General features: G+C 41.9%; 1 protein-coding gene across 1 annotated transcript in view; it reads left to right on the plus strand.

Moving 5' to 3' along the window:
• Positions 1-19,231, plus strand: part of LOC136611931 (integumentary mucin B.1-like) — a 73,209-nt gene that overhangs the window by 24,349 nt on the left and 29,629 nt on the right. The window contains exons 4-5 of the mRNA XM_066591917.1: positions 4,846-4,878; positions 7,756-7,773. The gene's annotated coding sequence lies outside the window, so the exon portion shown is untranslated. The remainder of the gene's footprint in view (positions 1-4,845; positions 4,879-7,755; positions 7,774-19,231) is intronic.

Below are 19,231 nucleotides of genomic sequence, written 5' to 3' on the forward strand. Positions count from 1 at the left end.
AGATAATTTTATTGATAAAAGTGTCATTTTTTATAAACACTTCAATGATGATAATTTATTGATGTGGGATGAAGAAATGGAAGCCCTCCAATCTCTTATAACCAAGATCAACAAGAATAATTATAATCTTGAATTTATAAGTAATATTAGTTTATCAGAAATTGTTTTTTGGACCTCGAGCTATCCTCCTTAATTGGGAGAATACAGACAAAAACTCACTTTAAGCACACAGACTAACAGTTATCTGAGTTTTTCTAGTTGTCATAATAAAAGATGGTAAACTAACATCCCATTTGGGCAGTTTAGACGTATCAGAAGAAACTGTTGTTCCCTTAAGTATTCAAAGAACAAGCCCTGATACTGAAAAATACATTTTACAGAAAAAGGATACCCGCAAATTTTCATAGATTCCGCCTATAAGGAAGCATTGACAGAACCAAAGAATAAAAGAGAACCCAAACCAAAAAGAAAATAATTTTGAGTAAAAAGACTTTCTCTATAACAAGATATAACTCCCAACATAGCCAGATTGAAGGACTCCTGAGGAAAAATTTGGATATTTTGAGAGGGGACCCTTTTTTAGAAAAATGAGACCCAGGAAAATCCGATTGTTACTTACCGAAGACACTACAAAATATTCTAGCACCATCTAAGGGCTGATTTAGACACAACAATTATTGCTCGAAATTTACTCAAAAGCCAAAGTTTAAGCTATAATCATTGTATCTATTTTGCACCCATCGTGCATTTTTCCTTAAAGATTTGCTCATCGCTGTCTTTCAGTCCGCTTGAAATTCATCGTTTGTCCGTTTGCTTTTCGTTTTGTCAAAATGACATCAGCGATTTTAGGGGAGTTTTCAATGCAAACACTATTACAACGACTGAAAAGCCCATCATTTTCCAATGATTTTCATTAGGAAAAAAACATCTGTCTTTAAAAGCAAAACCATCGCTCACTTTTATCGTTATAACGAATTTCGAGAGATAATCTGTGTGTCTAAATGGGGCTTTAGTCATACAGGAAATATAGGGATAAAAAGATAACCCCCACAGTAAAACCCTTGGTTGGGGTATATAGTTGTGCTCATGGGCATTGTAAATGTTGCCCAGTAATGAAACAAGGAAAGAAACAGATCTGTATCGACTATGAACAAAAGACTATCAAAATTAAGCAATTTTTAAACTGCAACTCAGACTACGTTGTCTACTTGATAGAATGCCCATGTGGGTTAAAGCACATAGGGTGCACCAACCAATGCTCTTAGATCTCGTATAAACCAACATAAGTTCAATACTTCTATTGATTACATGAAAGTGTCTCATGACATTTCCTGGAGAAACACAACAAAGATGCCGCAAAAATCAATGTTACCCCTTTAGAATGCATAATTTCTAAATCGTTTTCACAATTTAGAGCCAGAGAAATGTTCTGGATTTCTAGATTAAATGTATTAGTTGCGAACAGTTTAATGAAATTTTAGAAAAAATATAAACCTTTTTTTGATGTTATAGGTTTGGTGATTAAAACCGTTTTAAAGAATGCACTTTTAAAAATAGAATGAAATTTATATATTTTTTATGAATATAACATAGTTTTATGAATACAGTATAATTTTAAATATTATCTAATACAGGTTTTCTATATATATTTTAGTAGTCTAACTTTTAGGTATCCTATCATGTAATGATCAGTATATGTATTTTATTATTAAGATGTAAATTATTTTTCTGCTGTTTTATCTAAACATATACATTTTCTATAGATACTGTCATTATATATAATACTTGAATGGTTTCAGTCCCATATAATGACATTTTAAACTCTTATTGAAGTTCATTTTAGCTGCTGTTGACAAGATGAGGATAATGTATCACTATATGTTATTGTTAATAAAGTTTGTTGATTCAACCATGTAACCATGCACAGCATGGAAGTGACGTCACTCACAGAGGGCTGCACAAGATTTCCCAATGCTCTAGTCATTATAGAACGCATGAGTGTTCCACTTGTTATATGACAATCATGTGATCATGCACAGCGGGAAAGTAACGTCATCACGTCACTCACAGCTGGCAGGTCAGGATTTTTCCTGCACTTTTAGTTGTTATGGAATGCAGAAGCATTCCATTAGTCAAAGAGGACACCTCCCTAGATCACATGTAATCTGGGCGTATCCCATGATCATCATAGTTACTTCAGGAGCGCACCTGATGTCCCCTGCCATTGGAACTCGCGTTTTTCTTGCGTGATTTTTTTAGCGTGAAAGTCAATAGGACTTTCTAATGATAAAAACACATTGCATGAAAATCGCAAGTTCATGCATTGCGATGCAATAAAAAGGAGGCTCTATAGGGAAACATGGGAGATAAAAAATATAAACCGCAGAAAGATGAGACATGTCGCAATTTTTAATCACAACATCACATGAATGAAAACAACACATGTGGAGGATACCATTGAAAATCATTGGTTTCATAATCCTGCCTTTTTACTTACTCTCGCATGGTGAAAAAATCGTTTTTATCACCCATGTGAAACCACTTTAAGTGGTATGCAACTGGGCACAACAGAACAAAAGGGTATTCTGGTTAGGAATAAACTAAGCAATAGTACTTAATCAAGCAGCAGCTGGAAAAGCCATTAAGAATTTCAGATATATAAAAAGAACGAAAACATGTAATCCAGTAAAATATCATTCTTCTAAAATTACCTTGAAGGGCTACATTTCAAGTATTGAATTCAGTTTTTGGCTTCATATTCTAAAATGTATAGAGGTGAGCTGGAGAGGGTTAAAAGGGACATCTAGATTATCTCAAAGCCTTAAAGGTGATCTCATTTACATGTATCAATATATGTGTGAGCAATACAAAAAACTGGCATGGGATTTATTCTTTCCAAGGTCTGGAAAAAAGACCAGGGTACATTCATTACATGTGGAAGAAAGAAAATGCATGCATTTTTTTAGAACAATTAAAGATAACTACCTTACCCAACTTGCACAGGAGCCAACTAGAGGGAGCGCCACATTAAATAACCGGAAGGGTTGTTGATCCAGGTCTTGGAGTCAGGTAGAAATTTTCAAATGTGGATCCAGGGATTACTCTGACTGCCATCATGGAGTCAGGAAGGAATTTTTTTCCCCAAAAATGGGGTAAATTGGCTTCTGCCTCATTTGTGTTTTTTTGCCTTCCCCTGGATCAACAAGGGGGAGTGGTAACAGGCTCAACTGGCTGGACATTTGTCTTTTTTCAGCCTTGCATACTATATTACTATATGAAAGTGTTATTTACAGTTAGAGTATGAATAGGGACAATGACCGCATTTAAAAAGGGCTAGACGTGTAACTAATAAGAAAAGAATGACATTTAGGGTTATAATTAATCTTGCAAATGATGTATAATGGTTGACCTTCATGGACCTATGTCTTTTTTCAACTTTTGTAACTATGGAGGTTTCAAATTACACCAGTTTGCATGCAATGGAGAAAATTTCATATTCAGCTCTGTAGGCCCTGCAGTAGACATGACGAAATGGCCAGCATAAAAAATGCATATTTAGAATTTTTGTATGGATAGTTACATAGATATGTGTCGGTTATACTTGTTAGCTTTGGGCAGATTGGGATAGAGTCAGTAAAGGCAGGGGATTTAACTACAACTCTATTGTACTGCTGGAGGCCTAGACAAGGTAGGAAAGCAACACTATGCACATCAATAAGGTTTTGCATGCACCTGCATGGTTTCTTACAGTTCTTTTGGACAGTATGATTATCTTGCAAATAATTGTTAGACCAAGTGATTTGCACAATAATTGTAAACATGCAATGAGTGAACGATCAGTGATAAATTATTAGATTATCGCTGATTGGATTCTTCACGCAGACCTAAAATTATGGTTCGTCTGCTACAAATGCTTTTGTGTCGACAGGCATTGTAGCAATTTGCTGAATAGGAAGCAGCAGCAGAAGGGTTGACTAGAAGTGTGATTATGTTCAAATGAAAGATCAAAACTACACAATTATTGTTCAGTGTAAATGCAGGCCAGGCAAATGATATACAATAGTAACATCAATGCTGGTTGCATGCTCATTCCAATTTATCTTGCTGTGTAAAAGAACCCCAAGAGGCTGCACTCTTTTTTTCTTGGTACCTTTGTAATCCTATTTTTGTAGCTGATACAAATCAAACAAACACTCTCCTTTTCACAACTATGTAAACCATGCAGAAAGATTGGGTGTTTCTTCAATATAAACATACCCAAGAAAATGTTAAAAATACTTGCCACATTTAAAGAAATTGTAACCACATTTCCCTTCTAAAGACTTGGGGCTCGTGTCCACAACTTTGTTTTCACCGCAACTTATGCATGTGTTGTACTGCCACGTGATTCACGTTGACTTGAGTCAATGAACGTCAATAAACTTTCATTGATCCATGCATATGTACGCGTAGACACTGTATTTATTAAGCATGAGAAAAAGGTCACAGCATGCTCTATTTCTATTCGTACCATGCAGCATGAGCCCTATACATTGGTATAGACAGCGTATGAAACGCTGTCCATATGCAATACATTGCATTTTCATATGCATTTTTAAATTAAAAAAATAAATAAATCACACTGCACATGTCCATGTGTAAGTGATACGTGGGCATGCACAGTGCACTTGCAGACATATGCAGTGTGATTTATTTTTTAAATTCTCCACTGTTTACAAATGTCCGTAAAACCAGCAGTGGTTTACTGATACGTTCGCTAAGTTTGCTATAATTAGGTTATTTACTAAACTTTTTGAAGTTTGTAAAGTATTATAATAATAATTGTATACTTTATTTTTTATTCAGTTGCACATCAAAAGTCTGAAACTGAAGGATATGGTAAGTCTTTATATATCAATTAATATTTCCTTAAAGAATAATTACATATATATTCCAATTATTTGCTTTATAAAGCACCATTATGGCTCCCCCACACTTGCGTTTTTTAACGCTGCATTTTTTAAAATCCAAATGTCAATGGAACTTTCTAATGTTAAAAACACATTGCAAGTTCGTGCTTTTTGATTTTTGCGCAATGCGTTTTTAACTTTAGAAAGTCCCATTGATATTCGCATACAAAAAAACCGCAGCATTAAACGCAGTGTTAAAAAAACGTAAGTGCATGAGAGTCCTAAAGGTACCATAAGGCCTCTTTCACCTGGGCAACAGTGATATCGCCGCAACAAAATTCTATGTACACACGATTTTGTAGCATCAGCGATGCTTTTTCTTGGGAAAAATGTAGCATTGCGTCATTCCTACCCGCAGTTTTCTCACAAGAAAGTTAGTAGGGCTTTCTAATGTTGAAATTGTATCACACGTAAGTCACAAGCTCATGCTATGTGATTAAAATAAATAAGGAGGCTCCATAGGGAAATCTGGACTACAAAACATAGAAAATGTTGTATAGCGCATGCCGCGATTTTGTAGTCTTGCAATGTAGCAGGCTACAAAACAACAGCCATGTGAAAGAACCCATTGAAAACCAAAGGCTTCACATACATGCATTTTGTAGCAATGTCTCATTACAAAATCATGCAATTTTGTTGCCTGTGTGAAACAGGCCTTAGGGCACCTTCACCTGAGCTACAATATCTTGCTACAAAATCATTGCTACAAAACGCATGTATGTGAAGCCCATGATTTTCAATGGGTTCTTTCAGGCTATAAAATATCACTCATGTTGAATTCAAGTCTCAGAAGATTGGAAAAGGGCAAATGTTGTCCCTATCTTCAAAAAAGGGAAGAAGGTGGAACCAGAAAACTGCAGGCTTGTGAGCCTGACTTTTATACTAGGAAAGATCTTTGAACAAATTATTAAACAGCATGTATGCAAGTACTTGGATAATAATGGAGTATTTAACCAGAGCCAGCATGGGTTTGTAATAAACAAGTCATGCCAGACGAATCTAATTTCCTTCTATAACAGAATCACCGACTGGGTTAATCAGGGAAATACGGCGGATGTAATATATCTTGACTATAGTAAAGCCTTTGACAAAGTGTCTCATTCTATCCTTATTAAAAAGAATGACCAAATATGGGATTGACAAGGCAACTGTTAGGTGGATTCACAACTAACGGCGTGATCATACTCAAAGAGTGGTCATGAATGCACATTCAAGTGGAAAAATGTATCAAGTGGCGTACCACAAGGCTCTGTCCTAGGCCCAGTGTTGTTAAAATTTTTTATAAATGATCTGGAGGATAGAATTGAGGAAAAACTGATCAAATTTACCAATGACACAAAGGTCGGAGCGATAGCTAACACTAGGGAAGAAAGAGAGTTTTGAAAAAGATCTAGAAAAGCTTGCACAGCAAGCGACAATTAACACAATGGTATTTAACAAGGAGAAATGCTAAATTCTACATCTGGGCAAGAAAAATGAAAAAAGCACATACAGAATGGGAGGAATTGGGCTAAGCAGCAGCACATGTGAAAAAGACTTGGATATACTAATAGATCATAAACTGAACATGAGTCAACAATGTGACGCAGCAGCCAAAAAGGCAAACACAGTTCTGGGATGCATTGAGAGGAGTATAGAGTCTAGATCACATGATGTAATTATCCCCCTCTACACTTAGTAAGACCTCCTCTGGAATATTGTGTCTAGTTCTGGGCACCCCACTTTAAAAAAGACATAGGCAAACTGGAGCAAGTTCAGAGAAGAGTTACCGAGATGGTGAGCACTCTGCAAATCATGTCCTATGAGGAACAGTTAAAGGATCTGGGAATGTTTAGCTTGCAAAAAAGAAGGCTGAGAGTAGACTTTTCTATCTACAAATATCTGAAGGGCTGTCACAGTGCAGAGGGATCAGCCCTATTCTTATTTGCACAAGGAAAGACTAAAGGCAATGGGATGAAACTGAAAGGGAGGAGACACACGTTAGAAATTAGAAAAAACTTTCTGACGGTGAGCGTGATCAATGAGTGAAATCAGGGAGGTGGTGAGTTCTCCTTCGAAGGAATGAGATTTAGTGAATCCTGCACTTAGCATTGGGTTGGACCAGATGACACTGGGGGGTACCTTCCAACTCTACCATTCTATGATTCTATGTGAAAGAACCCATTGGAAACTGTGGGATTCACATACATGTGTTTTTTAGCGATGATTTTGTAGCGAGATTTTGTAACCCGTGTGAAAGGGGCCTTAATGCAGCCTATCTAACCACCCACTCTGGAACCAAGGGTGCCCTTACACTTGCGATTGCGATATCGCTGCATTTTTCAATACATATTTCAACAGGACTTTTTAATGTTAAAAACGCATCGCACAAAAATCGTTTGTGCTTTGCGATCTTTGTGCAATGCGTATTTAATATTAGAAAGTACTATTGACATTCGTCTTAAAAAAGACACAGTGATAGCGTGATCTCCAGTATGAAGACACTCCAATACAGAGGAGGCTTTGTACTTTAAAAATGAACGGAATCTGTCAATATAGTTCAGTTATTTTCTTTTTTCAAGAAGAAAAGCACAATTGATCTTCTACTTAAACCAGGAAGTACATAGCAAATAGGAACATTCAAGTGAAAATTATACTTTTGTAAAACATTTTGTTTACTTTTTCTATATTTCTCGACTACTTTTTTCCCTAGAATTGTCCATACTATTATCTGTTCTAAATGTAAATATCTAATCATTTTAAATCTGCATCTGACTGATTTAATAAAAAATGGTTTCCATTTTTCTCATTATTCTGGAACATGAAGAACCTACACCTGGAACAGGTAAAATATGACACGCAGAAGATTTTTAATATTATTTTAAAAATAACATTTTTATTTGACAATGTTTTGATAATATATATTTTTTACAAGAATCAGCACTAGAAGATGTTCTAAAAGCCAGATAAAAAATCAGCGCCATCTTTCCGAGTTCGATGGAGGGGGCAGGGGCGGGAATGAGCAATGTGTCATCAAATGACGTTTGAAGGTTATGTGCGGGTAAAAAATGAGCTCTGAGGTTATGAGCATGTGTTTCTATCAAGCTGCATATTCTGATAACGGTTAGCAGTACAGGATGTTCCAGCACATTCCATTCTATTGGTTCAGAGAGTTAAATTGACATTTCACCTTGTATAGAGATTTTATACACATATATATATATATATATATCCTCCAAAATACTAGGTATGAAGTGTGCAGAGCCCATCCCCTTGGGTGGACTGCCGCTGGACAGAACAATGGCAGTACAATGTCCTCATTGATATGGAAAGAAGGAACTGGATGCAATACAATCTTATCTCAGTGGAACACTGTAAGGCCTCCCTCACACAGGACGTTTTATACAGCGTTTAGCGCTCCCTTTTCAGCCCAGCGCTAAACGCTGTACAAGACTCCCATTCATTTCAATGGGGCTGCTCACACAGGGCTGAAAACGCAGCGCCTTCCAACGCTGCGCTTTGACAGCGATGCATGTTCTATTTTTGGCCGTTTTCAGCCCTGCGTCGCCCATTGAAATGAATGGGCAGCGGTTTTAGCACTGCTGAAAACGCGGCAACACTTGGTGCCGTGTTTTTGGCAGCGTTAACCGCTCGCCGATTTTCGGGGTGAGGGCTTGTAATAGAAGCCCTACCCCGAAAATCTGTCCCAGCTAGGTAGAGAAAGAAAAGAAAGTAATACTCACCTAGCCGCTGCAGTCCGGGTCGCGGCCGCTGCAGTCCGGGTCGCGGCCGCTGGTCTCTGCAGCTGATCCGGGTTTCCTCGGCACTCCCAAGTCTATTGCCGGAGGCCAGGTTTGAGAACCCCGGCTCCGGCAATAGAGTGCTGTGATTGGTTGTCGGCGCTTGCTCGATGCCTAATCACATCCCTTCATTGACTGTCTCAGCCAATCAGAGTTTGCTGGTGCTGATTGGCTGAGACAGTCAATGAAGGGCTGTGATTGGGCATCGAGCAAGCGCCGACAACCAATCACAGCACTCTATTGCCGGAGCCGGGGTTCTCAAACCTGGCCTCCGGCAATAGACTTGGGAGTGCCGAGGAAACCCGGATCAGCTGCAGAGACCAGTGGCCGCGACCCGGACTGCAGCTTCCGCGACCTGGACTGCAGCGGCTAGGTGAGGATTGCTTTTTTTTTTCTTTTCAGCATTCTTGGCTGCGTTTTCAGCCGAGCTGAAAACGCAGCCAAAACGCTGGCATAAAGTATGCCAGCGATGCTGAAACGGGGCGGAGTCTGCAGCAAACGCAGCGTTGCAAAACGCTACGTTTCTGCAAACGCCCTGTGTGAGGGAGGCCTAAAGCAGGGGTCCCCAACTCCAGTCCTCAGGGACCACCAACACGTCATGTTTTCAGGATATCCTATGGTAAGAACACCTGTGGCAATGTCTGAGGCACTGACTATAATTACATCACATGTGCAATACTGAGGAAATCCTGAAAACATGACCTTTTGGCGGTCCCTGGGGACTGGAGTTGGGGAACACTGCCGTAAAGGGTGGCATCGCCGACAGTGCCGTGATCTTGGAGGCCCTTTGGAGGGAAGTAACCGCCACCAGGAAGGCTGCCTTCCTGGACAATAACCACTTTAGTACCCTTGCCAATAGATCGAACGGATGAGCCTCTAGGGCGTCTAGAACTAGATTCAAATCCCAAGGTGGTACCGAGGATGCCAAGGGGAGCTGAAAAAGGACAGACAAGAACGAAGTCTGTTCCTTGAGGGAACGGAGACTGAGCCCCATCTCCAGCCTATCCTGGAAAAAAGGACAGGAGGCGGGCCAAGGAGAAATGCATAAGGTGAAAAACCCTTCCACTCGCACCAAAGGACGAACTCTCTCAAAAGGGGGCTCCCGACAAAGAGCTTTCAATGAGGCACCCATTGTAGAAATATGTGCCGTAACACAGCCTGAAAATATGAGGTCTCAGGCACAGCAACCCTGCACTGCCATAAAGCAGCGCCAGTGCGAGGAAACCACCATGGAAACCCAAGGCTCCACCAGTGTTGTTTGGAGCAACAGCAGAGAGCCAGGGGGATTGAAGAATGCCACTAGAGAGGGGTAAATTTGATGACAAAGAACTTCCGCCCACTAGCGCATCCCACTTAGTAGAGAGACGAGTAGACTAAAAAAGCTGAATGTGACATCAGCACCATCAGAAAGGGGGGGAAAAACTAAAGAGCTGGGGTCCCTTGGCAGGCGACCTAGTTGCTGGATGTAAGCCTCCCTGGTCCTTTTACGAAATCCTCCGGAGTTGGGTGGGCAAGCACTAAGAATTGAAAACAGTATGAGTGTATACCATCTCATGGTCTCCTGCTAGCAATCCTGCAGGAGGGAATAGCGCAGGAGGATCACAGCATGCTACTAACGCCATCTGATTAAATGGTTGTCGCCTGGTCCACGCTCTTACCTGTGTAGGAAGGCTATGTGGAGAAATGCTGTAGGAGTGAAGTCGTAGACCACTGTGACTACAGAGTACTCCTAACAGCAGCAGCCCAGACCTGCCTAATAGGGGAGAAGGCGAGGCGTTTTCTGCTGTCATAATTTAGGGTTAGTGGCGGACTCTGCCTAAACGGGACCACTCATGCATCCCTCACGACATGAGTGACATATGTCCACATGGACACAGCTGACTGAGCTTGCCGGACAGTCCTCCTAGAAAGCAATGGATGCTGGTTTGGTTCTCAAGCCACCAGAAGTACTGGACCCATAGTGGATCAGCATGTCAGAGCTGACTGGAGGGGAGCTTGTAAATGGATCTACCTGTTGGAGGGCGAAACCCCCCAGCCTAACACTATACCTAGATAAAATAAGATGAGATATCCTGACTGGATGTCCCACACAATAGCGTGAGCGCACCTAGTATGCAGGTCTGGGCAGCCCCAGCCACTATCTACTCCTGTAAATGAAGAAAACGCTAAAGCTGCCTGCAAGGACAGTGCAGTCGGGCAACCATAGGGAAGGTAGCTGACAGGTTAGGGAAAGGAATATATCCGTGGACTACTTGTGCACAGTACTCCTTTCCCGTGAAAGGAACTACCAATATCAGCAAGCCCAGAGTAGTGCTGATAACCAGTTTGAACATGGCTGGATGCAATCTTGTACTGCATTGGGAGCACACATGGCACGTGCCCCCTGCCTGTAGTCCTGGACATGGACACTGCACCAAGGCTGCCTGCCAAGAACCGCAGGCGGCACCCTCAGTGAGCTAGCTGCTAGGCAAGGCTCAACTCGTTCTGTTACAGACCTAAGGGGCGATGAGTCTGGAGGCTCCCTGTGCGAGTACTCCTTCCACATGAAGGGCACCACAGGTGTCAGCACAGCTGGAACCATGCTAGCAATTAGTTTAGAAGACGGGATCTTCTCTGGCCGGATGTCTATAGCGAGAGCGCACATAATACGTGACTCTCACCAGCTCCTGTCCACCTGTCATCATGTACACGGACACTGTGCGAAGGCTGCCTGTAGGGAACTGCAGGAGGGGCAACTGGGGAGCTATTGATAGGCAAGGCTCCACCTGGTATAAAGCATACCTGAGGAGTGATGAGTCCAGAGCCCTTCTGCGAGTACTCATTCCGAAGGGAGGGTACCACAGATCTCAGCAAGTCTGGAGCCATGCTGGAAATTAGTTTGGATACTGTCATTCGTAAAGACGAGATATTCTCTGGCTGGATGTAATCTTGTACTCTAGTGAGAGGGCACATAGTATTTGGCTCTGGCCGGCCCCTGACCGTGTGTCATTGTGGATATAGAAGCTGCACTAAGATTACCTGCAGGGAACTGCAGTAGGGGCAACAGGCGAGGCTCAACCCGTATTCTCTGTTGGATCTAAATCTTGTCGTGTGACAAGAGCACACTTGGTATGTGGCTCTGGCCATCCCCTGTCCGCGTGTCATCCTCGACTCCGACACTGCAGTACGGCTGGCTGTAGGGAATTGCAGGAGAGGCAACAGGGTAGCTACCGACAGGGTAGGCTTAACCGGGTCCAGAGTGATGCGACCAGAGGCTTCCTGAACAAGTACTCTTTTCAAATAGAAGGTACCACAAGTTTAGCAATGCCAGAAATATGCTGGCAATTAGTTTGAACACGGTTGTTCGCCACATGAGATAACTTGTTGCTCAGTGTAAATCTTGTACCGCACATAGTACTATAATCCCTGTGCAGGTACTCTTCCCCATATGGGAGGTATCAAAGATCGGAGTAGGACCAGAATCATGCTGAGGTTGACTGCGTTCGCCCTCCTGAGTAGGGGTACACCAGAGATACTGCTCCATCAACCTGCAGGAGGAGGTGGAGCTATGGCACCTAGGAATGGGACACATAGCCATTGGGGGGGCGGGGATCACGAATTGTGTAAACCCTGCACTGCCGTGAAAAAAACACAATACAGTGCAATGGCCAATGCACACATGCCCATGGTGGCACAAACCAAGCCATGTGACCGCATGCAGAACACGCCTGGCTACACAGAAACTGCCGCTCAGCGGCTACCCAAACCGGTGGCCGGGCCTTGCCTTAAAAGCCTCCCAGCTGCATGGCAGCTGGTCTATGCCTTAACCCCTTCCCACTCCAGGATGTACATTTGCGTCCTGGAGCATCGGGGTATGTATGCAGAGAGATCACGGGGCGACCTCTCTGCATACAGCATGAGCGTCAGCTATTTAGTACAGTTGACACCCACAGGCAATAGCCACGATCGGCCGTTCTGTCAGTTCTGACAGCGGCATTTAAAGCCCCCGAACTCTGTTCGGGGGTCCCGTATGCCCCCCACACACACGGTGAGATCGGAGGAGCCGTGCAGGTGTCATGGCTGCTGGGGGCCTTTTGAAAGGCCCCAGGGCTGCCTTGAGAGACTGCCTATCAAGCCATCCCCGTGGGGTGGCTTGATAGTCTGCCTGTCAGAATGCAGTATGACGTAATGCTATGGCATCATAGTGCAGGAGCAATCAAAGTATCGCATATTGAAGTCCCCCATTGGTGACTTAAAAGTAAAGTTAAAAAAAGAGCAATAAGGTTTTTTAATTGTAAAAAAAAAAGTAAAAGTTTAAATCACCCCCCTTTTGCCATATCTATAATTAAAAAGTCTAAATAATAAAATAAAAATACATATTTGGTATCACCGCGTCCGTAAAAGTCCAATCTATCAAAGTAGTGCATTATTAACCCCGCACGGTGAACGTCGTCTTAAAAAAAAAAAAAAAGAACACCAGAAATGCACTTTTTCAGTCACCCTGTCTCCCAAAAAAACGCAATAAAAAGCGATCAAAAAGTCGTACGTATTCCGAATTAGTACTAAAGGAAACTACAGGACATTCTACAAAAAATGAGCCATCACTGAACTAAGTCGATGGAAAAATAATAAAGTTATTGTCCGCAAAATATGACCGCAGAAAATTGAAAAAAATTGAATGTCTTTGAAAGAAAAAAAATAGTATAGTTAAAAAAAAAACTATACAAGTTTGGTATCACAGTAATCGTACTGACCCATAGAATAAAGTTATCATGTCGTTTTTGTTGCAGTTTGTGCTCCGTAGAAACAAGACGCACTGAAAGATGGCGGAATGTCATTTTTTTTTCTTTTTACTCCACTTGGAATTTTTAAAAAGTTTTTCAGTACATTATATGGTAAATTAAATAGCACCATTGACAAATACAACTTGTCCCGCAAAAAACAAGCCCTTATACAACGACATTGATGGATAAATAAAGGAGTTATGATTGTTTTAAGGGGGGGGGGGGCAGAAAATGGGGAAAAAAAGGGCCGCGTCTATACATTAAAAACCACATGGCGGCAGGACTATACCCCACATAGTGAGTTGAAGGCATGCCGCCTAACTGTGGCAATCAGTTCCTCCTGGATCCATTAGACATGCAGGAGAATGACACCGTTCACAGCATACCCGAACAGACATACTGAAGTATGACACAGTTCGCAGAAACGGCGCAGAAATGCAGAAAAATGACACTGCTTATAGCTGGACATACAGAACAGACATACGGAAGTATGATAGTTCACACAGCACAGAAACTGCACAGAAATACGGGAGATTGACACTGCTTATAGCAAGACATACCAGAACAATGATACAGAAGTATGACAGTTCACACAAAACAGAATTTGTGCAGAAACATAGAAGAATGATACTGATTACAGCAGGACCTACCAGAACAGTGATACAGAAGTATGACACAGTTCACACAGAACACAACTTGTGCAAAAACAAGAGGAATGATACTGCTTACAGCAGAACATACCAGAACAATGATACAGGAGTATGACATAGTTCACACAGAACAGAGCTTGTGCAGTAAACGCAGAAGAATTATACTGCTTACATCTGGACAGTGCACTGCTTACAACTGGCACTCACTGACAGGAATTTCATTCAGACAGCTATCATAATAGCTTGGTGCTGGACTACTTTTCTGTGGCCCATCCTGTAGTAGTCTTAAAAAAAATAAAAAAAACATTCTTTATTGTTGATGCCTTATATCTACTACCTTTCTATAGCCTGACTCACTATCTATAAATGCTTGTGCATTTATATTTTAGCACTTTTAAGGCTGGGGTCACACAGGGCGGATTTGCCGCGGTTTTGCCGCAGCAGATCCGCCCGCGGCAAAACCGCCCGCGGCCGCTAAGCCCGGGATTAGCCAGCCATGTGGACGAGGTTTCTCAGAAATCTCGTCCACACGGGACGGCTAATCCGCTGCGGTGAATCCGGTTGAAACCGCGGCGGCCGCAGCCGCGGTTTCAAAAGAAGCAGCATGCTCATTCTTTTTTTCATTCCGCTGCGGCCGCGCTCTCCTCTATGGGAGCGCCGGCCGCAACGGAAGAGCAAGCGGCCGGACCGCTTCAAAGCCGCCGCGGCTTAAACCGCGGCGGCTCTGCCGGCGGAGATCTCGCGGTTTTTGCTGCGGCCAAACCGCGAGATTTCCGACGGCAATCCGCCCCGTGTGACCCTAGGCTAAGTGTATATTTGCATGTTATGGGGTGCTGCATCTGCAGAGACAGTTTCCATTTAAATGGCAAAATAACTCCATCAAATATTTTGGTATTCAACTCCCCGCTGATCCCTCCTGCGTGTTTGATCTAAACTTTAAACCATTTCTAGCAAATTTAGAAAAAGATTTAAATAACTGGAATCCACTCTTCCTGTCTTGGTGTGGTAGAATTAACTCAGTTAATGGGTGGCTTCACACGAGCGTGTTTTTGTCCAATTTTTAAAATATTGTATTATGAATTTTTCATGACGAACACTGTCAGAAACAAAATATGCAATGCCAAAATTGTGCTATTTTTTTGTCACTCTATTCTCATGAAAAAAAGTAAGTAGAAAGCAATCAAAAGTCATCCGCACTCCAAAATGGTAACAATAAATACATCAGATCATCCTATTAAAAAAAATCAACAATCAAAAGTCAATACACAGCTGCATTGAAGAAAATAGAAAAGTTATGGGGGAATCAAATTATGGCAACACAAAGCAATTTAAAAAAAGTATTTGAATTTTTTTTAACTAGTAAGACATAAAAAAAATAACTTTGATATTGCCTTAATCGTACTTGCCCACAAAATAAAAATGAACTGTTATGTTTACCAAACGGAACACCATAAAAGTTGTAAACATTTTCTAATACTTTATGTTGGTACATTAAATAGTACCATTGAAAAGTACAACTTGTCCCACAAAAACAAAACCTCATATAGCTATATCACTTAGATTTTTTGAAAGTGTTGATAGAAAAATGAAAGAAACATTAAAGCAGTCGGTATTAGTATCAGTCTCAGTGATAAATAAAAGGTAGGTTATCTATTCTCCTGCCAAGAAGTGTATGTAGCTTGTCCCCAGATCATTCCCCCACACACGTTATTGGGTAGCATCTGGAGAATGAACGGTAAGTCAATATCTACGTGCTCCTGCAACATCATAATATCAGTACCAACAGGTTTCATTCAACATAGGACTTTTACACCACAACTGGCATCAGTTTTTTGGTATATTTTCACATGTAATTCACCAAGGATTCACCAATCATGGCAAGTTGCAGCTCTTCAGAGCAAGGCAAATAGCTGCTAGCTTGGAAGGAGATAAGGAAGAATCTGCAATGATATCACCATCATGTGATAAGGCAGAGTAGCTTAGTTCTCTAGTGGAAAGTTCTGGGGACGGACCTGTGATAATAGTCATGTGACAAATGGGAACGGAGTTTTATATAAACTAGAATAAATTGTTATGGATATAAGAATTCTTCTATAGGATGAGAGCCTGGGATGTACAGTCTGAATTAGTTCGAATTGAAACAGAAATTCATAAAATCCCCTAAAACTACCTTTTAACATTGTCTAAGGCCTTAGTCACAAGGGCGTTTTTTGACGCGATTTGCGGATCGCATGACCGGGCCGAAAAATCGCCCGAAAAATCTGTTCCTAGCCGCGTTTCAATAGAAACAGGCCGGAGCTGTCCAGCGCATTGAATTCAATGGAGCCGGCAATACAGCCGGCTCCATTGAAAGCAATGCGCTGCGGGCGATCTCACGATGAATTTTCAGGAAGGGCTTAAATATATAAGCCCTTCCCTGCAATTCATCCTGAAATGTGTAAAAAAAAAAATATATATATATATATACTCACCTGGTCCCGGCAGACGGAGTTCAGCCGCGGCCGGCGGCAGTTCTCCTGAACTGCTCTCTGTAGTATTCAGCAGCCGGGGATTTAAAATCCCTGCCTGCTAAATGAACTGCCTCTGATTGGTCACAACCTGACCAATCAGAGGCAGCTTTCACTCACACCCATTCATGAATTCATGAATGGGTGAGTGAGTGCTGCCCCTGATTGGTCCCTGCGCTGAGCCAATCAGAGGCAGCACTCACTCACCCATTCATGAATTCATGAATGGGTGTGAGTGAGAGCTGCCTCTTATTGGTCAGGCTGTGACCAATCACAGGCAGCTCATTCAGCAGGTGGGGATTTTAAATCCCCGGCTGCTGAATACTACAGAGAACAGTTCAGGAGAACTGCCGCCGGCCGCGGCTGAACTCCGTCTGCCGGGACCAGGTGAGTATATATATTTTTTTCGTTTTTACACATTTCTGGATGAATTGCAGGGAAGGGCTTATATGATTAAGCCCTTCCCGAAAATTCATCCCGCGCTCGCCGGCAGCCCATTGCTTTCAATGGAGCCGGCTGTATTGCCGGCTCCATTGAATTCAATGGTCAGACATCATTCTTCTCTGCCACAGCTGTTACAGCTGTGGCAGAGGAGAATGATTTGTCTACTATATATTCTCAATGGGGTCGGCGCTGCTGCCGTCGGCCCCATTGAGCGCATATAGAGGAGAGAACAGGAATTGCAGGTCGCAGATAGGTGCGATCTGCGATTTCTGTTCTATAATTTATCGGACGAGCGCATAAAAAGCGCTCATGTGTCAGATACCATTGCAAAGCAATGGTTTTATAAAATCGCCGAACGCATGTGCAAATCGCGTAAAAAAACGCCCGTCTGACTGAGCCCTAAGAGCGTAGTGGTGGTCTTTCAGTGGTTCGTGCTCTTGTGTTGTAGTGCTGGGGCCCTAGGTTCAAATATGACCACAGACAGCATATGCATGGACTTGAAAAGCTCCATACAGATGTTACCCTTGGTCAAATTTGAACTGAAAACTACAGCACTGCAAAACAGTGCTAACCACTTAAATCGCCATGCTTCTTTTTCTTTGTCCAGAGGAGATGAAGAAACACATAGAACGTAAACTCCATACAGATGTTTTCCTTGTTTTCAATCTAGGAACCCAGTGTTGCAAGGCAACAGTGCTAACCACTGAGTCATCAAGCTTCCTCCTCCTATTTCTTCCTCAGTAAGAGTAGGAGAAGAAAAAGATCAAGAAGATCCCCATCTACTTCTCCGTTTTCTCTTACTTTTTCTCTCCTCTTTTGAGGAAGGAGGAGCAAGAGGAAGAAAAAAAGACGTAGCAGCATTGTGGCTGAGTGGTTTGCACTGTTGCCTTACAGTGCTGAAGTCTTAAGTTGATATCTGACCAAGGACAACATCTGCATGATTTTACATGTTTTCTTTGTGTTTCTTGCCCTTCTTATGCTTTGTCGAAGAAAAGGGAAGTGTGGTGACAGTGGTTAGAACTGTTGACTTCCGGTGGTGGAGTTCTAGGTCCAAATCGGATTAAGGACAACATCTATATGCAGTCTACATGTTTTTGTTTCTTCTTGTCCTCTGGAGAAGGGCAAAGAAGTGTGGTGGCTCAGTGGTTAGCACAGTTGCCTTACAGTCCTAGAGTTTTAAGTTCAAATCTGAGCAAGGAAAACTTCTGTATAGAATTTACATGCTCTCTTTGTGTTTCATCTTGTTTTTCTTCTCCTTCTCCTCTGGAGAAGGAAAAGGAAGGATGGTGGCTCAGGGTTAGCACCATTGCTTTGCAGTGCTGGAGTTTTAGGTTTACATCTGAGCAAGGAAAACATCTGTATAAAGTTTACATTTTCTCTTTGTGTTTCTTCTTGTTTTTGTTCTACTCATCTGTAGAAGAAAAATAAGTCTGGTGGCACATTGGTTAGCACTAATATGCAATAAAAAGAGATTGTAAGCTCATCTCTTTTAATGGACTTTAAATCCACTGCCTCTTTGGAAGTGCACCGGTAACTCTGGTGAGCTCTAAGTCCCAGCAGCACTATTGCCTTGCACTGCTGGAGTTCTAGATTCAAGTCTGACCAAGGGCTACATCTGTATAGAGTCCATGCAGATATTGTCTGTGATTCGTTTTGAACCTAGGACACTAGCAGTACAAGGCAACCACACTAACCACTGAGCCACATCTATTGAAGGACCACCATCTGGAAATTGTTCAGTACTTGTTTGAGGGGGTTTTCTAAATGCACCTTCGGTTTGGCAGAAACAAGCCTGCTGAGGTTCGAGTTTAGCTTAATAGGGTGTTAGCAATATTCAAATTTGTGTCCTTGTTCTGTTTGCTCATCTCTAATCATCGGATAACATATAATAGCCTGAACATTCTAGGACTTGTAAGTCTCTTATATAGCCTCACTGTCTTTTTTTTATATCTAATAATGGCCGTAACATACTGTTAGTTGTAGTTCCCTCCTTTTACACAGAGGCATAGTTGGAAAGTGGCAAATGAAGCATGGACTATTGGCACAGCTAGGATTTATCTGCACTAGATCACCAAAGATATGCCCTGTTAACCCCTCTCTGTCCTATATCACCATGGATGTGCCCATTAACCTATCATC

This window comes from Eleutherodactylus coqui, chromosome 2 (genome assembly GCF_035609145.1).
Source record: "Eleutherodactylus coqui strain aEleCoq1 chromosome 2, aEleCoq1.hap1, whole genome shotgun sequence".
Lineage (NCBI taxonomy): Eukaryota > Metazoa > Chordata > Amphibia > Anura > Eleutherodactylidae > Eleutherodactylus > Eleutherodactylus coqui.